This window comes from Zingiber officinale, chromosome 7B, assembly GCF_018446385.1.
Source record: "Zingiber officinale cultivar Zhangliang chromosome 7B, Zo_v1.1, whole genome shotgun sequence".
In the NCBI taxonomy this organism is placed as follows: Eukaryota; Viridiplantae; Streptophyta; class Magnoliopsida; order Zingiberales; family Zingiberaceae; genus Zingiber; species Zingiber officinale.
In genome coordinates, this window is record NC_055999.1 from 27,185,367 (window position 1) to 27,210,776 (window position 25,410).

Consider the following 25,410-nt stretch of genomic DNA (forward strand, 5'->3'; position numbering starts at 1 on the left):
TTCAATTCGCCCCTTACCTGTGCCCTAAGTCCCTCTCCGCCGATCACCTCCTCCTCTCCCTCTTATGCGCCGAACTCTTTTCCCCGAGTCCTCACCTCGCGATCCGCCGCACCACCGCCGGTCGCGATGACCCGCATAGCCGGCGACTTCTTCTCCCTCGAGCTATAGCCGCTGGCTCTTCTTCTCGCAAGGGCACCACACGACTAGCCTTTCCTCCCTCATGCGAGCACCGGAGACATGCCACGGTAGCTGATCGCACGGCATTGCTCAGGCCGCCGCTCGCCGGAGCTTTCTATTCCTCAGCCTCTCATCTACAGCTCCGCTAGGTACACACCTTCTCAGATCTTTGCTCCGAACAACCCGATCTTCAGCGAAAGGGTGGAGAATCCGAGCCCTTGCTTTGCTGGATGTGGAGCGCTGGAATCGGTGGTGATCGGCAATTTGGGAGGTGACTTCTCGTCTTCCCGAGTCCTGAAGCTGAGCATACCTCTTCGCCATTTTTGGGGGTTTCCGATACTGTATTAGGTTAAGGTATGTTAATTGTTTTTCTTTGGTTGATAGCTTTGAAGATCTAAGATTTGAGGTCAGAAGAGGAAAAATTAGGTTAACTGAGGGTTGTTTCTTGGCAGTGGCTCACTGTGAGGAGCTCGGCTACAACTCCCAGCAGTTATTCTTCATCCGGGAAGCATTAGGTAAGAATCTACCACTCCAGATGTTAGATCTGTAGACCTAGGTGTTGAATTCAGTTTGAATTGGGTGACAGTAGCTCTACTTAGCATCGGTTGTCATTTTCCAGCAGCGACATTCTTCAGTAGCGAATCATCAGTTGGGGCATCCGGATTTGGAGGTAAGGTTGTTGAGTCTAAGTTTTAAATTGGATTACACGATTCCTTATAGATTCTGATATCAGATTGTATAGGTTTGGAATTTATGGATTAAGTGAGGCAGATGAATTATGTAAGATTGGTTTTGGATGTTTAGTAGAGATGATAAAAATGGATTATATTAGTTGAGATTGTGTTTGGGTTATCATATTAGTGGTTCATTATGCTTGTAGTTGATACAATAGAGTGAATGATGAGCTAATGGATTTTAGAATGGTAAATGGAGTTAGCAAAGTTGGTTATTGTAGTTTGATTTTGATATGAAGTGGATTTGTAATTAAGAAGGTTGGAAATGAATTAAGTGATTCCTGATGCTAGGTTGGGTTATAAATGTGTTACTATATACGAATTTTTATTGGAAGATGAAACAATCAGTTGATTGAGGATTATCGGATTATCATTAATTAGGGTTAATTAATGGTCATTGGGATTAGGGTTTTTCCCTATTAGTTTAAGTCTTGAAGTTGGGTTAATTGTTGTAGATATGATTAGTTAAATCTATTCATTATGTGATTTGCAGGATGTTGGTTCGAGATGAGCGTCTCGATGTGGGAATGGTATTGGTACGATCTTCGCAGTTAAGGCGGGTACTTCTTGCTTTATCTCTTTAGTATTTTGATCCTATTGCATGAACTTTATGTTCAGATAGTTGCTGTATCTATCTTGACTCCACTCTTATTTTTCCTGCGCTTGATACTTCCACTCAATCTTTGAGCTACTCATGTTGGTTTCTATACAGTCTCTTGTTGCTATCGATGATATTTAGCAGATACTATATTACTAGGTATCAGATACCATATACCAGATACCAGACATTAAAAAGTAGGTATTGGATATATGGACCTGATACCATGTTTACCTGCTATGATTGCTGTTTATTTACACTCCTTACTGAGCATGCTGGCTTCATGTAGCATACCTGTTTCTGTTTATATATATATGATGACTGTTGCATTGTTCGCATCATGTCATTGCATGCATTGCCGACGATCCTGTCTCCCTTGTGGTTGAGGCGGTCGTTGGCCTGGGCCGCACGCTCGGCCACTCATGGGTGGTGGTAGCTGGAGCGTGCCGCTTGTCCTGTCGTGCCACACTCGGTCACTCATGGGTAGTGGCGGCTAGAGTTGCGGCAGCAGGGACCCCATTGCAGACGTAGCTATTCAGCTACTATGCACCTGTCCATCCGGTCACTCGAGAGTAGTGGCGGCCTTTGGGTGGTACAGTTTGTCATCGATCCGGCCTCTCGACCATACAGGGGTTGTGGTGCATAGAGGTGGGCGGGGTGACCATCCGTACATACTCTGTTGTTTATATCTGCTGGTTGTTTACTTATGCTGTTGTTGCTTATCTATGCTGCTGTTGTTTATTTATGCTGTTATGCTTACTTAGGTTGAGATTTATAGCTGTGTTAGGTGTTTAGACACTGGCTTACTTACTGTTGACCTGTATATACCTCACATGATACCATGTAGTTATGAGCAGTACTGTGGCAGGACTTTGCTACATCTACCTTCCCTTACTAGCCTAGGATATGGTTTCAGGTATGGACACTTATTATGATATCACTGTAGTATCTGCTATTTCCATGCGAGACTGTATACCTTTGTATATCTAGTTATTTACTATACTCATGCACTATCTGTCTATTACCCGCTGAGTTTTATACTCACCACCCCGTATATTGGTAATTTCACCATGTAGCAGGTAAAGGATTTATGGAGTCGCCTGGAGATCCTGTCCGCCAATCCCACGTCACATTCGAGGACGACCTTACGATTTTGGTATTTCTTACGCTATTTGTATTTTGGGTTTTTGTACTTGTTTATGTATTTGTGTTCTCTTGTATTTGGTTTGATATTGTTGTGTCAAGCCGAGCCGGCTCGTAGATAGTCGCTTTGTGTTTTGTGATTGTTGTTTGTGATTTCCGCTGTGTTGATTTTAGTTCAGCCGTGTGGGCTGTCTAATATATATTATATAACTACGTGGTTGTGTTTATTTCTGTTCCAGCCGAGTGAGCTGATTATATAACTGCGTGGTTGTGTATATATATTCCAGCCGTATGTGGCTGATGTATTTTGTATGTATGTATGCCTCAGATTGTCACCGGTACAGGGGAGATGTTGTCGAAATTTTTCGGTAAGGGCTCCTCTAGGGGCGTGACAATTTATTGGTATCAGAGCCAAGGTTTTAGAGGCCTATTTTCGTTCGGTTTTTCATGATTTGGTTCCTCGATGTCACTTTTCGGGTTTTGGGACCAGGCAGCGACAGGATTCTCCGAGCTATAGGAGGTATGTTTGCATATTGTTCTCTTACATATCTGTTAGTGCATGCATAGTTGTTATGTTAGTTATGTTATGTATTAATATGCTTTGGTTGGTACCTGTCCAGTTGTTTGTAGCATACATCAAATGTGTTGGGGCAATCACTGATCACGGTTGACCCTACTAGAGATCAAGGAATACAGTCTCATAGGACTTCTTTTACTATACCACTAGTGTTAGTAATTTTTGTTATCACTAGTTTAGTAGTGGTTAGTATCTGCTAAATATCAAATTGCTTCGGTTCGTGAAGAACCAATTTACTCGTATTGCCTTGGTTCGTATAGAACCGATTTACTCTTATTGACTTGGGTAGTATAGGATTGATTTATCCTAGTTGGTTCGGTTTGTAGAGGACCCATTTACTCTTATTGCTTCGATTAGTAGAGGACCGATGTACCCTTGTCGACTTGCTTAATAGAGGTTGATCTACCTTGGTTGACTTGATCAGTAGAAGATTGATCCGTTCTTGTCGGTGTAGGTGGTAGAGTACTGAGTTACTTTTATTAGTTCGGTTGTAGAAGATCGACTCACTTTATTTTATAGAGATTCTGATCCTCGGGTTATGTGTGTTGGTTAGGTAACCTAAAAGTTACATTTGAGTTCATGACTTGTACAGACAGAGAATTGACTGAGTTAGCAGCATACTATTGCTGGCTTGACTAGTCTGTAGATGATCGAGGTATCCTATGCTATGGAGATTTTAACCATAGACGGTATGTACCTGGTAAAATGACCTTGAGGGTACATTTGGATGGACGACCCCCACTGACGTGGAAAAGTGTGGAGCTAGTTGATTAACACTTACGAGATATTTTATATCTGTGGGAGGTTAGGTGTGATCCTGAATCACTTCTTATCCGGGAGGAGTTTTTGTAGGAAAACACCTCGATATGGATTTGTGATACATCCGGGTGACACCTGATGTATAGGGACTTAGAGCGTTGCTATTGGTTGAATGACATGGAAAAGACATCGCGGATTTTGTAGCTTGATGTCTAGTATGTCAGCAAGTGGAGGCTGAACATCGGAGGTTAGTAAGATTATTTCAGTAGATTCGGATACTAGAATGGAGTTGAGCGCATGTTATAATGGACTTTGTTGTGAGTTTACCCAGGACATGGAGAGGATACGATGCGTTGGGTAATCATTGTTGGATTGGCGAATTTGCTCCCTAGCCATCGATTTGTATGATAGATTCGTTAGATCGATTAGCTGGGTTATACTATAGAGAGATCACCAGACTTTAGGGTATATCTCGGAGTATTGTACCAAATGGAGATCTGTGAATCATATCGTGGTTCCAGTAGTGTTTACGGTAGGCTACGAGTATTGAGCTTTATTGTGATATAGCATTCCATCCTCGGACAGATGGATAGTTTGAGCGCCCTATATAGTTGTTTGAGGATTTGTTGATAGTGTGTATTATGGATTTTAGAGGCAGTTGATTTATCTATAGTTAGTTAGACAGCAGTATGTGAGTAGCGGAAGTAGGGTGAACTCATAACCCACAGCGACATTCCTTGTGGTTGAAGATTTGATCATGATGCTAAGATGGATTAGTATATGAGTATGTGGTTTAGTGGTTATCCTTGAATGATGATCCCTGAGTTGAGCAGTAAATTTGGGAACCAAATTTATATTAGTGGGGGAAAATGTAAAATACAGCACCCAAATAATATTTAAATAATAAGGTTATTGGACAAATAATCTTATTGGATTTTTCAGAAATTTTTAGGAATTTTCTGGGATTTAATCGGAGCTCGTATGACATATTTTAAGGGGATTAATTATTGAGTTTAGTGAAAGCCTATTTGGAATACCCAAAGATGGGAGTTGATTGAGGAATAAACTTAGGTTTTGATTTATCTAAACCAAAGTTTAAATTTATAAACCCTTCCTATTCAATTTGCCCCTTACCTGTGCCCTAAGTCCCTCTCCGCCGATCACCTCCTCCTCTCCCTCTTATGCGCCGAACTCTTTTCCCCGAGTCCTCACCACGCGATCCGCCGCACCACCGCCGGTCGCGATGACCCGCATAGCCGGCGACTTCTTCTCCCTCGAGCTATAGCCGCTGGCTCTTCTTCTCGCAAGGGCACCACACGGCTAGCCTTTCCTCCCTCACGCGAGCACCGGAGACATGCCACGGTACCTGATCGCACGGCGTTGCTCAGGCCGCCACTCGCCGGAGCTTTCTATTCCTCAGCCTCTCATCTACAGCTCCGCTAGGTACACACCTTCTCAGATCTTTGCTTCGCACAGCCCGATCTTCAGCGAAAGGGTGGAGAATCCGAGCCCTTGCTTTGCTGGATTTGGAGCGCTGGAATCGATGGTGATCGGCAATTTGGGAGGTGACTTCTCGTCTTCCCGAGTCCTGAAGCTGAGCATACCTCTTCGCCATTTTTGGGGGTTTCCGATACTGTATTAGGTTAAGGTATGTTAATTGTTTTTCTTTGGTTGATAGCTTTGAAGATCTGAGATTCGAGGTCAGAAGAGGAAAAATTAGGTTAACTGAGGGTTGTTTCTTGGCAGTGGCTCACTGTGAGGAGCTCGGCTACAACTCCCAGCAGTTATTCTTCATCCGGGAAGCATTAGGTAAGACTCTACCACTCCAGATGTTAGATCTGTAGACCTAGGTGTTGAATTCAGTTTGAATTGGGTGACAGTAGCTCTACTTAGCATCGGTTGTCATTTTCCAGCAGCGACATTCTTCAGTAGTGAATCATCAGTTGGGGCATCCGGATTTGGAGGTAAGGTTGTTGAGTCTAAGTTTTAAATTGGATTACACGATTCCTTATAGATTCTGATATCAGATTGTATAGGTTTGGAATTTATGGATTAAGTGAGGCAGATGAATTATGTAAGATTGGTTTTGGATGTTTAGTAGAGATGATAAAAATGGATTATATTAGTTGAGATTGTGTTTGGCTTATCATATTAGTGGTTCATTATGCTTGTAGTTGATACAATGGAGTGAATGATGAGCTAATGGATTTTAGAATGGTAAATGGAGTTAGCAAAGTAGGTTATTGTAGTTTGATTTTGATATGAAGTGGATTTGTAATTAAGAAGGTTGGAAATGAATTAAGTGATTCCTGATGCTAGGTTGGGTTATAAATGTGTTACTATATACGAATTTTTATTGGAAGATGAAACAATCAGTTGATTGAGGATTATCGGATTATCATTAATTAGGGTTAATTAATGGTCATTGGGATTAGGGTTTTTCCCTATTAGTTTAGGTCTTGAAGTTGGGTTAATTGTTGTAGATATGATTAGTTAAATCTATTCATTATGTGATTTGCAGGATGTTGGTTCGAGATGAGCGTCTCGATGTGGGAATGGTATTGGCACGATCTTCGCAGTTAAGGCGGGTACTTCTTGCTTTATCTCTTTAGTATTTTGATCCTAGTGCATGAGCTTTATGTTCAGATAGTTGCTGTATCTATCTTGACTCCACTCTTATTTTTCCTGCGCTTGATACTTCCACTCAATCTTTGAGCTACTCATGTCGGTTTCTATACAGTCTCTTGTTGCTATCGATGATATTTAGCAGATACTATATTACTAGGTATCAGATATCAGATACCAGATACAAGACATTAGAAAGTAGGCATTGGATATATGGACCTGATACCATGTTTACCTGCTATGATTGCTGTTTATTTACACTGCTTACTGAGCATGCAGGCTTCATATAGCATACCTGTTTCTGTTTATATATATATGATGACTGTTGCATTGTTCGCATCATGTCATTGCATGCATTGCCGACGATCCTGTCTCCCTTGTGGTTGAGGCGGTCGTTGGCCTGGACCGCACGCTCGGCCACTCATGGGTGGTGGTAGCTGGAGCATACCGCTTGTCCTGTCGTGCCACACTCGGTCACTCATGGGTAGTGGCGGCTGGAGTTACGGCAGCAGGGACCCCATTGCAGATGTAGCTATTCAGCTACTATGCACCTGTCCATCCGGTCACTCGAGAGTAGTGGCGGCCTTTGGGTGGTACAGTTTGTCATCGATCCGGCCTCTCGACCATATAGGGGTCGTGGTGTAGAGAGGTGGGCGGGGTGACCATCCGTACATACGCTGTTTGTTTATATCTGCTGGTTGTTTACTCATGCTGTTGTTGCTTATCTATGCTGCTGTTGCTAGATTATGCTGTTGTTGTTTATTTATGCTGTTATGCTTACTTAGGTTGAGATTTATACCTGTGTTAGGTGTTTAGACACTGGCTTACTTACTGTTGACCTGTATATACCTCACATGATACCATGTAGTTATGAGCAGTACTGTGGCAGGACTTTGCTACATCTACCTTCCCTTACTATCCTAGGATATGGTTTCAGGTATGGACACTTATTATGATATCACTGTAGTATCTGCTATTTCCATGCGAGACTGTATACCTTTGTATCTCTAGTTATTTAGTATACTCATGCACTATCTGTCTATTACTCGCTGAGTCTTTATACTCACCACCCCGTATATTGGTAATTTCACCAGGTAGCAGGTAAAGGATTTATGGAGTCGCCTGGAGATCCTGTCCGCGAATCCCACGTCACATTCGAGGACGACCTTACGATTTTGGTATTTCTTACGCTATTTGTATTTTGGGTTTTTGTACTTGTTTATGTATTTGTGTTCTCTTGTATTTGGTTTGATATTGTTGTGTCAAGCCGAGCCGGCTCGCAGATAGTCGCTTTGTGTTTTGTGATTGTTGTTTGAGATTTCCGCTGTGTTGATTTTAGTTCAGCCGTGTGGGCTGTCTAATATATATTATATAACTACGTGGTTGTGTTTATTTCTGTTCCAGCCGAGTGGGATGATTATATAACTGCGTGGTTGTGTATATATATTCCAGCCGTATGTGGCTGATGTATTTTGTATGTATGTATGTATGCCTCAGATTGTCACCGGTACAGGGGAGATGTTGCCAAAATTTTCCGGTAAGGGCTCCTCTGGGGGCGTGACAGTGAGGCTTACTTTAGACGTCAAGTATCAGACAAATTAGGACCCAAATTCGACAAGTGCTACTTTATTGGATATCCCAAGGAAACTAAGGGATATTACTTCTACATTCTCAGTCAGCACAAGGTAGTTGTAGCAAAGACTGGGGTCTTTCTAGAAAGGGACTTTGTTTTTTTGAAAGACTAGTGGGAGCACGTTCGATCTTGAAGAAGTTCAAGATACGAACCATAGCACTGAAGCCTAGATGGAAGTTGAACTGGAACCACAAAGTGTTGTGGATGATGTTGTTCCACAAAGAGTTGAGGAACAACAACCAGTTCAAGTAGACATACATCTTTGCAGGTCTGATAGGATACGTCGTCAGCCTGAGAGATACTCATTTCTCTTGTCTGACCATGATGACGTTGTGCTCATAGAGGATGAGTCTACCATCTATCAGGAAGCTGTGATGAGACCAGATTCCAAGAAATGTCTAGAGGCCATGAAATCCGAAATGGAATCCATGTATACCAACCAAGTATGGACTTTGGTTGATCCACCTGAAGGGGTAAAATACATTAGGTGTAAGTGGGTCTTTAAGAGAAAGATTGACATAGATGGATTTATCTATAAGGGTCGCTTGGTAGCTAAAGGTTTCAAGCAAATTTATGGTATTGACTATGATGAAACCTTTTCTCTAGTAGCGATGTTTAAGTCCATTCGGATTATGCTTTCTATTGCAGCATACCATGACTATGAGATATGGCAGATGAATGTCAAAATCACGTTTCTGAATGGAAACCTGCTCGAGGATATGTACATGACACAACCTGAGGGTTTTGTAGATCCACATCATATTAGCAGAGTATGCAAGCTGCATAGTTCCATTTATGGACTAAAGCAAGCTTCTCGGAGCTGTAACGCCCGCCCTCCATGCTAACCCTAAGGGACGGGGCTACGATACTCTATGTACATATTACAGCGGAAGACTTGAAATAATTTTCTTAGTTTAATAAAACTTTTCTTTTGTTTTCAAATCCGAACTACACTAATATGGTTTCCATAACATGATAACAAGATAAATAGAAACATAACATCAAGTTACCCATATAGTACTACAATTTACGAAACCAAAGCGAAATTCTTAAAAGTTCTTAAAGCAGGTTCTTATTTGGTTGCCTAGCCACCGCCACACACATCTCCTTGCCTCTCCTGCTGCTCCTTTAGCTCATCCAACTTTTTCCTTTATCTGTGGTGCAAGGAAAGTAAGCTATGAGCACTCATGGCTCAGTAAGTTCCTTTTCTACTCACTAAAATCGAAAATCATCACATGATCAAAGAATATCTCAACATAACATGATCTCAACTAGTCATGGCATAACATATCATACTTTTTAAGCATATCATGCAACATAACAAAATCATAACTAGTCATGGCATATCATCTCTTAAAGCATAGCATGATACATAACATAATCATATCTAATCATGGCATATCATAGCATCATCATAAGGTAGCATGGCATATCAAGCATAGCATGAAACATAACATACTCATATCTAATCATGGCATACCATAGCATCATTATAAGGTAGCATGGCATATCAAGCTTAGCATGAAACATAACATAATCATATCTAATCATGGCATATCATAAATCATAGCATCATCACAAGGTAGCATGACATATCAAGCATAGCATGAAACATAACATACTCATATCTAATCATGGCATATCATAGCATCATCATAAGGTAGCATGGCATATCAAGCATAGCATGAAACATAACATAATCATATCTAATCATGACATATCATAAATCATAGCATCATCACAACATGATCATAAGGTATATGCAATATGATTTTGAAAACATGTATCCGAAAAACATGTGTATGTCTCATGATCTTTAAAAATCATTTCTTCTTACATATATACTTGAACATATTATCAACTTAAAGGGGATCCCGGCTATGTACCACTTACATATTGCGCGCAACCTATGTAGGTCTAAGGTAGCAAGTCTTGAACTCTACAAGGCAAACATACTAGGCCCGAGTCTTACTCCATCGACCTAGGGGCACTTAGGAGCCCATCCCTAACGAGGCCCGAGTCTTATTCCGTCGACCCCGGGGCGCTTATGGAGCCCACCCTTGGTACAAGCCATATAAAGTAAAGTACATGTCATACTTATACATATCACACATCATAAGAGCATGCATCACTTAGGCACACCTCATATCATAAAAGTATGCATCACTTAGGCATACATCATATCATAAAAGTATGCATCACTTAGGCATACATCATATCATAAAGGTATGCATCACTTAGGCATACATCATGTCATAAAAGCATGCATATTTTCACCACATAGCATATCATAAAAGCATGCATATTTCTATCCACATAGCATATCATAAAAGCATGCATATTTCTAGCACATGTCATATCATGGAAAGTATGAATCATAAGCATACATATTTAAGCATAAGGGTGTATCATGTGATTATACTATCATAAGGAACATGGTAACATAGTTAACTTGGATTCTAAGCTTCCTAATCCCTTGGGTTCTTATCATGGCCGAACCCCCTTAGATCTCAATTTAGGTAAAAATAACCTCCAAGCATGTGGAACCTAAATTATCATCACATCAATTTCATAGGAAGCATTATAAGCATGATTAACTTGGTTTCTAAGTTCTCCAAGTCCCTAAACTTCATGTGGCCAAACCTTATCAGGTGTGAAACAAGGTCCTAAATGTCATGAAAGCATGGAAACCTTAAACCATATTTATAGCATTTTTTTCCATGTAACATAGTAAGCATATTTGAGCTAGTTCCTAAGTTCTTCAAGCCCTTAACATATGTCTTGACCGAAATTTAACAAGTATTCATTAGAGCTAAAAGCAAGCATACAAGCATGTGAACTTGAACTAACATCATGTATAAATTCATAATAAGGCATCATACAATGGGTATGGCCGAAACTTACCCTAGCCTCATTTTAGGTCATTAAACAACATATAGCATGAGAACTTTGGCTTTCTACTTATCATATTTCATGTAGAGTGACATGAGCATATTTAAATTTTGTTCTAGGGTTTCTAGGGCATCTATCCCTTCATGGCCGAGACCTACAATGGTCCATTTAGGTCATGGAAAAATTATACAAGCATGTGACACAATCAACAAATTATCATATTTCCATAAGAAGCATTTTTAACACAATTGGTTTCAATTCTAAGGCCTCTAGGTCATTTAAACCTTACTTGGCCGAGACCCATCAGTGGTTAACTTTGCTTCAAATAGCCTAAAAGCATAGGAAGTCATACAAGTTTCATAGCATGTATAAAGACAAGCATAATAAACATACATGTGCATTGTGTCTTAGGCTTCCTAGGTTTCTTTCCTTTTTCTTTTATTTTTCCTCATGTCCGAAACCTACCATTCTCTAAACTAGGTTTTAAGTGGCCTAAAGCATGGAAAACCTAAGTAAGTTTCATGGTAAAAATTATTAAGAACATCATATACAAATTTGGTTCATAAACAAGCTAGGACCCTTATGACCTTACAAGTCATATATCATGTAACTAAATTCTCTATACCCTAATTAAGCATGAGAGCATTAAACCACCTTCATATCTTAATATCACAGAGGTCTTGAGCATGTTAAAATTTTGTTTAAGCTTTCCTAAGCTATCCATCTTAACATGGCTGAAAATCTTAATGAAGAGTTCATGAATTTCTAGCAATATTCAACATGCAATTCTTTAAGAGAACTCTATATTCTATCATATAAACATGGTTACTTAAATTTAAAGGTCTTCCTAACCCTAAGCTATTTTCTTGGCCGAAACATATGAGGGGATTTCCTTTGGTTCCAAGTAACTTTCAAGCAAGAAAACCAATAAAAGATCTTTAGTAATTCATGGAGGGAATCTTGTACTAGTTTGGTTAAACAATGATTTCCCTAACCTCTTTAAAACATTTTTGGCCGAAATTCTAGGGTTAGGTACTCCTCTGACCAAGCATCATATAGGTATAAAAACATGAAGGAAAACCTTCCTACATAGCATAGAAAAATATCATGAAATGATGACTTGTTTAAACCTTCCTTGATTTGAAACTCTTCTTTGGCCGAATTTTCTTAAATTCTATTCTAGGTTTTCTAATCCTCATAAAATCCGAAAATCACATGAAAAGCCTTGTACCACAGGTGAGAGGAAGCTTACATCATTTTCGCTTGTGGATCTAAGGTATGGTGATGGAAGAAGTAGCCTCTTCTTCTAGTTCCCTTCCCTTGTTCCTCTTGCTAAGTCCTCCTTGTATCTTAGGCTTTCTTAGGAGAAAACCTTGGCTTGGGGCCGAAGATGGAGGAGAGAGGGCTGGGGTTCTCGGTGATGGAGAGGGGAGAATGAGAGAAATGAGAGAAAAATTAGAATTCTTCTCTTTACTTGCTCCCTTTTATGTTAAGGAGGAAGAAGTAGCAAAATTAGTTTTTGCTTTCCTTCTCCCTTAGCCTTTTTTTCTATTTTATTTTTATTTTTATTTATTTATTTATCCTCATCATTCATGGTGAAATAAAGGGGAATCAATCCCCTTAATTAGCCTCTTTTATTTTCGGCAAGAGAAGAGAGAAAGAGGGAGAGAAGGAAGGAAGACAAGTTGCCTTTCTCTTGCTCTTTTCTTGTTTTCTTTTGGCTAACTTTTACTCTCACCCTTATCATGAGTTTCCCTCCTTTGCTATCAATATATTCTCTCTATCCCAATTGGTTTCTACTAATTAATTCTATAAATTATAATATAAGAGGTTCAAGGTTCAATCCTTGACCTCCTCTTCTTTTTATTTCATTTTATTTCTTTTTGCTTCAACCCACTTCCTTTTATTTTTCTAAGGCAAAATCCTACATTCATATGCTTATCTTAAAAGCTTAGTGGGTGTTACAGGAGCTGGAATCTTCGATTTGATGATGCAATCAAACAGTTTGGTTTCATCAAGAATGAAGATGAGCCTTGTGTCTACAAGAAGGTTGTAGGGGACATAGTTATCTTCCTCATATTGTATGTGGATGACATACTGCTCATTGGGAAAGACATCCCTTTGCTACAGTCTGTCAAGACTTGGCTAGGGACATGTTTCTCAATGAAGGACTTAGGTGAGGCATCCCGCATTCTAGGAATACAGATCTATAGAGATAGATCTAAGAGATTGCTTGTCCTAAGTCAGAGTACATATATTGACAAGGTACTCCTACGGTTTGCCATACAGAACTCCAAGAAGGGATTTCTGCTGATGTCACATGGTGTGAGTCTTTCGAAGACTCAAGGTCCCTCTTCTAGAGAGGAGAGAGACCGCATGGATCAGATCCCTTATGCTTCAGCCATAGGATCTATAATGTACGCCATGCTATGTACTCGTCCTGATGTCTCGTATGCTTTGAGGATGACGAGCAGATACCAGTCTGATCTAGATGAAAGTCACTGGATAGCGGTCAAGAATATTCTTAAGTACTTAAGAAGGACTAAAGAATATTTCTTGATATATGGAGGAAATGATGAGCTAGTTGTAAAGGGTTACAGTGATGCCAGCTTCCAAACTGACCAGGATAATTATCAATCGCAGTCGGGGTTCGTGTTTTGCATAAATGGTGGTGCTGTGAGCTGGAAGACTTCGAAGAAGGACACAGTTGCTGATTCTACAACAGAGGTCGAGTATATCGCTGCATCAGAGGCAACAAAGGAGGCAGTTTGGATCCGCAAGTTCATCACTGAACTTGGGGTGGTTCCTAGCATCGCTGACCCCATTGAGCTCTTTTGTGACAACAATGGAGCTATAGCACAGGCGAAGGAACCTCGCTCACACCAGCGGACCAAACACATACTACGACGCTTCCATCTCATTCGAGAGATTATCGAGAGAGGAGATGTGAATATTTGCAGAGTACCCACGGAGGCTATCATCGCAGATCCCTTGACCAAGGCTTTGGCACAGAGGAAGCATGATGGTCATACTAGGTCATTGGGTCTTAGAACCTACACTGATTGACACTAGGGCTAGTGGGAGATTGTTAGTTAGAGTCCTAGAGCCAATCATTTGATGATTGTATTATGGACTTGTTGTATCATATTCTTATATAAATAAAGGCATTTATTTTTGGTTATTATACTTACTTGTATTGGTGTCAAATAAATTAAGTATAATAGCGTCCTTGAGTAGAAGGTTCTCACCTATATCAATCGGTTAATTGAACCGATAGTGAGATGATATAGGGAACACTACTCTTAATCATTCCTAGTCGAGTATTAACATTCAGGGACAATGTTAATGCAATAAGACTAGCATGTAGGTCAACTCGATGACTTGATCTAACAAGTCATGGATATAGAGATATCAAGTTGACACATGGGTATGCATTGGAGAATGTATACTGAATGACCCGCCATGAGAAAGTATCATGGATCGTTATATGAGTGTCATATACTTTCTCATGTGACTATTAGTATGACTACTAGTCCTTAGACCTGAAGTCACCATGGTTCCCTACATAAGGAGTTATGTACTTTGGTTTCGTCAAACGTCACCCGTAACTGGGTGTACTATAAAGGCGATTACTGGGTATGTAACAAATTATGCGGAGGGATGTGAGTTATGTAGATTGGATCTATCCCTCCTATATGACAGGAGTGACATCGATATTCTTAATAGAGTGAGACGACGAAGTGCATGGCCATGCCCAAATGGGTCAATATGAGATATTGAGCTCATTTGATTTAGTGAGTCTACTTGGAGTTCAAGATTTAGATTGGTCAGAGGATGACCCGATCTATGCCTCCCATTGATCAATCTAGATGTCTAGGATAGAAGGACACTTGTCATATATTGTGAGGAGTCACAATTAGTAGTCACAAGGTGATGTTGGATCTCAACATTCTTGTAACTTGGGTAGTAATGATGTGTTGCTAGATACCGCTCATTACTTATGCTCCTAAATGGGTTTAGGGGTATTGCTAACGTTACAAGAACCTATAGGGTCACACACTAAGGACAATTAGATGGAGATTAGGTTCATATGATGAACCAAGAGGATTAGGTTCATGTATTGAACCAAATTGGATTAAGAGTAATCCAAGTTATACTAATTGAGTTTGACTCAAGTTGATTCATATGTTCAATGAGTCTAATTTAGATAATAACTCATTGAATCAATTTAATTAATTGAATTAGATTCATTATATTAAATTGGCTTTAATCAAATGGTTGGATTAGATCAACCATGGGAGTTATAATGTCAAGTTTGACTTGAGAGGAAGAGAAAAAGTCAAGTTTGACTTGACTTTATGCCATATCATTTGTGAGTTGGCATTAAGTGGCCAATGATGATGTGCCACATCATCATGTTTAGCACATGTGTGTGCCACAAAAAGGAGGTTACAAATCCCCTCTTTAATGGCCACATTAAATATGAATGGAGGTTACAATTCCATTATGTGGGCGGCAACTTTTGTGATGAATGAAATTTTGATTTCATTCAAGGCATTCAATCTATCATCTTCTTCCTCATGCTCTCAACCTTTCTCCCTCTCCTCTCTTGGCCGAACCTTACCAAGGTGATAGAACACCCTTGTGTTAGGTTTCTCCACCTATTTGTTCGTATGGATACTTCTAGAGGATCGTACGCTTGACGATCTCCGGCGAACCGTTGGATGAGCGGGAAAGCGAAGGGCATCGCATCGAGGGTAACTTCTTTCTCCTAGTGTAGATCTAGCTTTAGTAAACTTGTACACGAATTTTGTTTTATTTTTACTTCGCACATATCCGGTGACGGGGCTTTCGGGGTTTCCGTGACGCGAAAAAGCGATGTTCGTGGCCCGAAAAACCCAACAGTGCTTATCCCAAGCTTCATACATCAATACTATCTTAGCTCGTTTTAGCATGCAAAACTCTAAGAAAGGTTTTCTACCTTTTCGACATGGAGTACCTTTATCTAAAGAGATGTGTCCTAAAACATCAAAGGAGATAGAAGACATGAAGGCAGTTCCTTATGCTTCCGCTGTAGGAAGCCTAATGTATGCAATGCTATGTATGAGATCGGATATCTGTTTTACCGTGGGCATGATTAGCAGATATCAAAGTAATCCAGGATAGGGACATTGTACTACCGTAAAGCATATATTAAAGTACCTTATAAGGACTAGAGATTATATGTTGGTTTACTAGGCAGATGATTTTCTCCCTGTGGGTTACACAGATTCAGACTTCCAATTAGATAGAGACAATAGTAAGTCAACCTCAGGGTATGTGTTTACTTTGGGAGATGTGATGCAATAGTCAGTTACAATCAGCGACAGAACAATCCAAACTCTAACACTTACAACCTTGGGTGGAGGAGTCATCCGAATTTTTCTTATCAGAATAATCAGGACTAGTTACCATCTGTAGGAGCAAAGTCAAGCTACCAACCTGGGCAATGAACTTATCAATAACAATCATCATAGCGCTATCAATTATCAAGAATAGAGAAGATGCTTGAGGAAATTCTCATTGAACAAAAGGAAATGAAGAATGAGATCAAGCAATTAAATCAAAGAATGGACAACTCTGGAAAGCACCAAAAGATACAAGATAGTCAGATCACCAAGATAGCCTAATATTCTTCAAGAGAACCAGGCACATTCCCAGGAAAACCTAATATTAACCTAGTGGAACATTGCAACCGTGTTGAATTAAGGAGCGGACGGACCTTGGGAGACCCCCAAGTAATTACAGCGAAAGGGATTGATCTTCAAGAAGGGCCCTCTCCTCCTATGCCAAATTTGGTCCAGAATAAGGACAAGGAAGAGATTACCAGGAAGGTTAAAGAGAATTTTCCATTTTTTCCACAAAGTCAAATAGTTCCTTTGCCTCAAAGATTAGTAATGCCCCAAAAACATGAAGAATTATATATATTTTTGAAACAAATTAAGGAGATTTGCATTGAGGTCCCTCTTATAGACACCCTTCACCATATGCCAAAATTTGAAAAGTTTTTTAAGTGAATCATGTCAAACAGAAGGCAGAAAGGTGAATTTGAGACCGTAGCATTGACGAAAAAGAGTAGTGCTCTTCTCACAGCAATCAGTCCCCCAAAGCTCCAGGATCTAGGAAGTTTTTCTATACCTTGCAAAATAGGATCTGAATTCATAAATAAGGCTTTTTTATGATTTAGGGGCAAGTGTTAGCCTCATTCCATATTCAATTTGTAATAAGCTAGGTCTCAGGAACATTAAACTTACTACTATGGCTCTGCAATTAGTTGAACATTCATGCAGGTATCCTATGGGTATAGTGGAAGATGTACCAGTAGAGGTGGGTGGATACATCATACCCATAAAATTTATTGTTTTGGATATAGAAGAGGATCCTAAGATCCCAATTATCCTTGGATGACCTTTCCTTGCAACTACTGGAGCCATCATAGATGTGAAGAACCACAAGCTATCTCTAGTTATCGATAAGGATAAGTTAGAATTTGATTTATCTAATTTTAGTAATCGTGTCTCTTCCTTTCAAAGGAATACTAGCGGGATGGATGCCAATAGAATTGAGGAATGGAACCTCCATCCTCATGGAAGACCACTGGAAGCAAGGCATGATCCGGGAAAACTTAGAAAATTGCCCCAAACCAGCAACAAGAAGTACATCTTCCCTGCAAGGGAAAAATGAAGGAAAAAACTAAAGCATCGACCCTAGGAGGATAAGCAATGCCTCCATGGGATAATTCATAATAATTGAGGCAGGGTCAAGCTAAAGACCTAAACAAAGCGCTTTTTGGAAGGCAGCCCAAAGGCTTTTCCTTATTAGTTTTCAATTTGTTATTTTATTTTCTTGATTAATTTAAATGAAAATTTTATTCTTTTGAACCTTTCTTTTTAGGTTGTGCACAGCCTCCATGATGCGACCATGATCATTTCATGAGCATAGAAATGTAGGAGGAGTCAAAGATGAGAAAATCTAGTCACTACACAAGTCAAGAAGTAGGTCGTGTGAACTCACACGACCGTGTGAACTCACACGACTGTGTGAACTCACACGGCCATGTGGGATTAGTAGAGAAGAAGTTGAAGTCGGCTGTGTGACTTCACATGGCCGTGTGAAGCCACCCGAGCATAGGGAGATATGATGTGCGTAGATCTTATGATCATTTATGCATGTTTGGACGCACATCTACTTGTATTTCATTAGCATATTCTATGTTTATTGCACTCTATTTCTTTATAATGTCATACTTCAAGTATATTTTGTTCAGAGATCTTCTCTTTACTTGTTTTAATTGACAGGACGCTATTTGGAGTAAAAATGGAGCTAAAAAGCACACAGGAGCTTGGGTCGTGTAGGCCACAAGGTCGTGTGGCCATTATTGTGCTTTAGCCATGCCAATTGGCACGGCCATGCCATGTAACACCCATGAATTTTTGTTATATAAATACATAGGTATTATTCACATTAAGGGCATGAAATAAATAAAAAGGATAAGAGAAAAAGAAGAGTAAGAAACAAAATAAAAATAACAGGTAAGAGGTGGAGGCCAAGGATTGAACCTTGAACCTCCCACCAATAATGGAGAAAGATTAATGGCATGGTCACCACTAGGATAGAAAGTAACATATGCATAGGAAGGAATAAAAATATTAGTTAAAGGAGAGAAGAAAAATAAAACAAGGAGCAAGAGAAAACCAAATTGCTCACCTCTTCTCCCTCTTGATTAAGAGAAGGAATAAGAAGAAGCAAGTTGTTTTCCTCACCCTTCCCTCTCCTCATTCTTTTCATGGGAATCAAGAGAAGAATAATGGATGAATTAAAGGGAAAATTTATGAGGGAATAAATTTCTCTCATGATGAATAAATAGAAAAAAAATGAGAAGTAAACCTCTCATTTTCCTCATTCTTCCTCCTCCTTCCTTCTTTTCTTTCTTCACCGAGACTAGGAGATCCACCCACTCCTTGATCCGATCACTAAGTCAAGTTCTTCTCCAAGGAAGCCAATTTTCAAGAAGAAACCTTCAAGTTCTAGCCTCCCCAAGCAAAGGAAATCAAAGGAGGCACAAGAGGAAGAAACTTCTCCCTTCCTTAACAACTAGAATACTTTCCTCCTTAAGAAAAACCACAAGCGAAAGGATGTAAGTTCCCCTCACCTATGGTACAATAGCTATATGTTTGTTATGAAAAGTATTGCTTAAAAACCTATGGTTATTTCATAAGGGTTTCGGCCAAACAAAGAAAAAAAAAAAGAGAGAGAGTTTAAAGAACCTTGAAAACCAACTAAGATATGTTCATGATTTTTGCTTATGTTATGTACCTTATGGTAGGAGAGATAAACTAATATTTTCATGCTAGAATGTTTGGCTAGAACATAAATTTATGAACTTGGATTTTCGGCATAGAAGGAACAAAAGAGTTAGAAGAGCTCTAAACCTAAACCAAGCATGCTACCTTGTTTTTATGATATGTACCTAATGATAAGTGGTGTTGTTGATGTTTTTCCCCACTTGTAAGTCAATTTAAACTTGATTCCATATTCATGTATATTCGGCCAAGATAGAGTTGAGAGCCTAGAAGGGCTTTAAACCTAAAAATTTAAGCATGCTATGATTCTTATAAGATAAGATATGAAGCTAATGTGACATGCCATGATCTTAGGTTAAGTTGAACAATATTTCTTATATATGATGGTTCGGCCATTTCAAGACTTGAACCCTAGGAAGGTTTAAATCAAGTCTAAGATACTTATGCTCTACTTGATGAAGAGATATGAAATAAATTAATGTTCACATGTTGCTTGAAACTTGAATTCTTGTTCTTTAGTATTCGGCCACAATTGTTTTTAAGACCTAGGATACTTAAATTTCTAAACTAAGTGGTCCATGTTAATCTTTAAAATGAATGCTAGGAAAGTTCTTATGGTCTTCATGCTAATATGCCACTAGGAACTTAATACCCATGCTTACAAGATTCGGCCTCATTAGATTAAAAGGCTTGAGAAACTTGGAACTTAGACTAAATGTACTTATGGTGATTCTCATGATATGTATTGATATGTTAGTATAAAGTTTAACCTTTTCATGTTGCTTGTAACCTAGAAACATGTTGCTAGGGTTTCGGCCATGTTATGGTTGAAGGCTTAGAGAACTTGGAACCTAAATCAAATATGTTCAAGTGGTTTCTTATGGAATATGATATGAAAATTGTTAAGGTTGTTCATGCTTATATGTTGTTAATAACCCAAAAGGAGGCTTAATAAGTTTCAGCCAGGTTATGAAAAGAGACCTAGAAAGCTTGGAACCTATACCTAACATGCTTAAGATGCTTCTTATGTCATAAGAAATGATAGATGTTTAGGGTTCACATGTTCTTTTGTTGCTTGATAACCTAAACCACCTCTATATGTTTCGGCCACCACTTGTCACTAGGGATAGAGACCTAATTTTGTGTTCTTCCATGAACTTCACATGCAATGCTTTATGATATGTGGAGAGTATGACATGTTGTGAGGTTCATTTATATATGTTAGGTCCTATTCATGATATGTTGTGTGCTAAGTTTCATGATATGCTATGTGCTTATTTTTATGATATGTTGTGTGCTAAATTTCATGAAATGCTATGTGCTCGAGTCTATGATATGCTGTGTGCTAAATTTCATGATATGCTATGTGCTCAAGTTCATGATATGATGTGTTCTTAAACTCATGCTATGCTAAGTACTCAAACTCATGATATGATATGTGCCTAAACTCATGATATGCTATGTGCTCAAGTTCATGATATGCTGTGTGCTTAAGATCATGAAAGGTTGTATGCTTAATTATGCATGTGTTCATGATATGCTGTGTGCTCAAAATCATGATATGTTGTGTGCTCAATTATACATGCTTTAAGCTATGCCTAAAAGAGTTGCTTCCCTATAAGTGGGATCAAGAGCACTCTTCATGACATGAATATGACATGAGTGATATGGATTATGTAAATATGACATGCTATTTTACTTTTAAGGCTTGTACCAAGGGTGGGCTCCATAAGCGCCCCGGGGTAGATGGACTAAGAAACGGGCCTCGTTAGGGATGAGCTCCTAAGTGCCCCTAGGTCGATGGACTAAGAAACGGGCCTAGTATATGCCTTGTAGGGTTCAAGACTTGCTACCTTGGACCTACTAGGACGCGCGCATGTATGTACGTGGTACAAGCCGGGATCCCCTTATGTTGAGATTATGTTTAAGTATCTATGCTATACGTTTTAAAAAGTCATGATGCATGTTTTAAAAGTTCACCTTGCATATGCTTTATGAATATTTCATGATATATATGATGATCATGTTATGATATGCCATGCTACCTTGTGTTTATGCCATGATTATGCCATGATATCTATGATTGTATATCTATGATTGTGCTCATGATATATATGATGATCATGTATGATATGCTATGATACTTTATGCTTTGATATATGCTTTGTGATTGTTGACATGATATACGGATTTTGTGAGTAGGAAAGGAACTTACTGAGCCATGAGTGCTCACAGCTTACTTTCTTGTACCACAGATGTGTGTGGTAGTGACTGGCTAAAGAAGAAAAGACCTGCTTTCATTATATATGAGTTATGCTTGTTTGATATTTTTATGATTGTAACTCCATGACATTTATCATGTTAGTTCCTATATGTTTTGAAATAATGTAAGGTATGACATATGGATTCTATGTTTCAAAAATTTACAAGTAAGACTTCCGCTGTAATAAGTTAATAAGTTGTTAAGTAGGGTAAAGTAACCCCCGTGGCTTTAGCAGGAGGGGCGGGGTGTTACATGCCAATAATCCCGAGAGAAGGAAGGCCAAGGCTGTGCCGAATGGCAAGGCCATGCTAATCATTCTGTGGCCAAGCAACACACGGTCGTGCCAAATGGCACGACCGTGCCAACATTCCAGAGGCAGAGAAGGTCACGGCCATGTGAATTCACACGGCCGTGTGACCTCGGCAGAGACGAAGAAGGCCACGGTCGTGTGACCCCACACAGCCGTGTGACTCAATCCGAGAGGAAGCCGTGTGAGGCTGTGTGGATTCCACACGGCCGTGCATGCGACGGAGAACACGGGTTGTGCCACGCTAAAATAGAGCTGTGCTGAATTCTGGGCAGATTGCAGACCGATCATAATTCGGCAATAACTTTGTGCTTCGATGGGGTTTCGGGCTATTCTTTATACTGAAACGTAGCTGACTTCAAGATCTACAACTTTGCTTTAGATCCAACAGAGAGAAAGAATTGTTTACCCATGCTAAATGGCATGGCTGTGCCTCCCAACCGCGGGTTCAACTGGACCTCCGCCCAGACTGCAGACCAAACTTCGAACCGCCATAACTTTCGGCTCGGTTTGCCTGGCTCGATCCAAGTATCAGATTGAATATAATTTCAAGGCCTACAATTTGGTTTGGGGTGAATCATGAGAAAACCTGGTTTAAAGGGTGAAAAACCTAGTTTACCAGACGTCTGTAATCCTGGTTTTCCTGGGCAGCGTGGAGGAGGTATAAAGGGGTCAAGAACCCTATTCTTTGATAATCTTTGCTCCGGGGACTTCATCCCTCTCCTTGGGAAAGGGTTTTCTCCTTCAGGGAAAACCCTAGAGCTTCATCCACCGCCATCCCTTGACGTTCCGTCCATCTCCAGAGCAAGGAGGCATTCCCAAGACATCGGAAATCTCGGCAAGCATCGCTTCTTCCCTTCCTTCTCATATCAAGGGTTGTAAGTATGTTCTTCTTTATGTTTTGGGGTTTTTCTTCCCCCACAATGGAGTAGACATCCTCTTCTAGGATTAGGAAGTATTTGTAATATGATAGAGATGCAGAACTATGTAGATTCATTATATTTCTATTTAATGACTTGTTAATGCCTTGTTCATGCTTGATAAGTTGTGAATGTGACATGTTTATATTTCTATGCTTTGATTGATTGATGTGGAGGATTGTTGATCCCATAAGGGGATGCCATAGAGCGTATTGACCAAGGTACCCTAGTGACAGGGGTAACCCTTTCCGGACGTCTAAGACGTTCCCTTAAAAGGAGAAACAACCCCTTAGGAACTGCTGCTCTCGCAGAAAGAGTGCTCTAGATCGTATACCCAAGGGGCCCTAGTGATAAGGGTAACTCGTTCATGGACGTCTAGGACATTCTCTTGAAAGGAGAGGCAATTCCTCCATAAGGAAGTAGGTAACCGTACTAAACCTCTACCCTTATCCTTATTGTTATTTACTAGGTGTGTATCCCAGTGATCTACCGAGGTGCCCTCGTGACAGGGGGATTAACTGTTACAGGATTTCATAGAAATCGTTTCTACGTGATACTTAGGGATACCGACCAATCTAACTTCCTGCAAGAGTATGGACATAGAGGATAGAAACTAAGCCATCCATGTAGTATCTCCTAGTATTATAATGAAACTGAAATCCTAGTGTCCCTTTTCCGAAGCTCAATTCCCTCAAAGGTCAATTCTCTCTCTCCTCTTTCTTCATCTCAACCTTCTCCTTCTCTCTTAAATCACTCTCGTTAGTTTGCAAGCACTAAAATCAACTTTCAACCGTCTAGATAACTCACTTTGCGACATCTCTAGTGCTTAATCAACAGTCCCTGTGGATTCGACAAATCTTATATATTACTAATGACGAAACCGTACACTTACGGTTGCGTAACAAGTTTTTGGCGCCGTTGTCAGGAACTGTTCGCATTAACATTAGTTAATTAGCATATGAGTTACTCTAGACATTTTTCTTTTTCTTTTTGCTTTTTCTTCCTTATTTTCTTTATGCACTTTCTTTCTTGAAATTTAAATTCTGCATTGTCTTTCTTGTTTTTCATATAGCATTTTATTTTTTGTCTTTAATTCTTTATTTTTGTTTTTTCTCATAATTTTTTTTAGATATCCATGAGCACTAACATGTCAACCAGACCCTTAAGAGATTTCTCTGCACCCATTTCTGCAAGATTTATGTCTCCCATTGTGCAACCTCATATTGAAGCAGAAAATTTCTAATTAGACCCAGAGTTAATTTTCATGATAGAAGGTCATAAATTTGGAGGAGAAGTATCAGAAAGTCCTTATCTACACCTTAAGATATTTCTAGAGCTTTGTGATATGGTGAACTGTGAAGGAGTGTCAGCAGATGCAGTTCGATTGATAGGATTTCCTTTTAGTATCAAGGATAAAGCAAGGACTTGGTTATATTCCCTCCATCCTCAAAGCATCACAAGTTGGAAACAATTGGAGAAGCCATTTTTAGATCATTTTTTCCCTCCAAGTATAACAATTTATATGAGGAATTGCATCACAAATTTTGCTCAGGCGTATGGAGAATCATTATTTGAAGCATGGGACAAATTCAAGAGTCTACAAAGATAGTGGCCTCATCATGGTTTGGAGAAATGGCTGACCTTGCACCTATTTTATAGGTGAATTTCTTTCTCAGATAAGTGTTTGGTAGATTCATCAGCTGGAGGTTCTTTTATGGACAAGAGTGTGGGCGAAGCATAAACATTGATTGAACAAGTAGCATTGAACCTCCATGAATGATCAAGCAAAAGTTGGATGGAATCTCCCTAAAAAATTCAAGAAGTACAAGCCATATATGCAAGAGAGCCTGTCAAACAGAATGCAGTTCAACCTCCCAAGAATGATGAAATTAACAAGTCAAAGAATGAGGAGTTCAAACATTTGGGGGAAAAGATTAATAGCATAGTTTCAAAATGGTTTAAGGAAGACCTTCCTCCTACACAGACAATATCTAGTGTAAATGATAATGATATTAAGTTGAGAAGTGGCAAGAATCATGAAGAACTTCTGAAGAAAGATTTGTTTAGGATTGAGGAGAAGAACAATAGAAGACCTCAAGAACTCAGTTCCATTACTCCAAGAAGTTTCCAAAGGCCACAAGTACCTTTTCCTCAACGGTTGATGACACCTACACTAGATAAGCAAGATGGACCTCCTATGCAAGCTCAAAGGGAATCTGGGAGAAAGGAAGTACCTTTCCCAAGACCTTCACTAAAGGTTCCTTTTCCACAAAGTCTAGTGAGGGTCAATGAAAATGAAGACTTTGGCAAATTCTGTGACACTAATATGGTTGAGTGTAGGTTTCTGGATGTATATGAAGATAAGGACTCTTCAGATGAGAATTGTGATGATAATGCAGTGGACAACAAGTTTTCAGATTTACCTTCTGGGTTTACAGGG

General features: G+C 39.6%; 2 long non-coding RNA genes and 1 other non-coding gene across 3 annotated transcripts; 2 read left to right on the forward strand and 1 right to left on the reverse strand.

Moving 5' to 3' along the window:
* The first annotated feature begins 410 nt into the window (after window positions 1-410).
* Window positions 411-1,448, forward strand: LOC122003659. The gene is made up of 4 exons (XR_006118022.1): window positions 411-531; window positions 630-692; window positions 797-847; window positions 1,405-1,448. It is a non-coding gene; the product is annotated as an uncharacterized LOC122003659 (long non-coding RNA).
* A 4,084-nt stretch (window positions 1,449-5,532) lies between these two features.
* On the forward strand, window positions 5,533-7,741 carry LOC122003660. Its single transcript, XR_006118023.1, has 4 exons — window positions 5,533-5,636; window positions 5,735-5,797; window positions 6,510-6,576; window positions 7,712-7,741. It is a non-coding gene; the product is annotated as an uncharacterized LOC122003660 (long non-coding RNA).
* A 16,749-nt stretch (window positions 7,742-24,490) lies between these two features.
* Window positions 24,491-24,596, reverse strand: LOC122007478. Its single transcript, XR_006118973.1, has one exon. It is a non-coding gene; the product is annotated as a small nucleolar RNA R71 (small nucleolar RNA).
* Window positions 24,597-25,410: the final 814 nt, after the last annotated feature.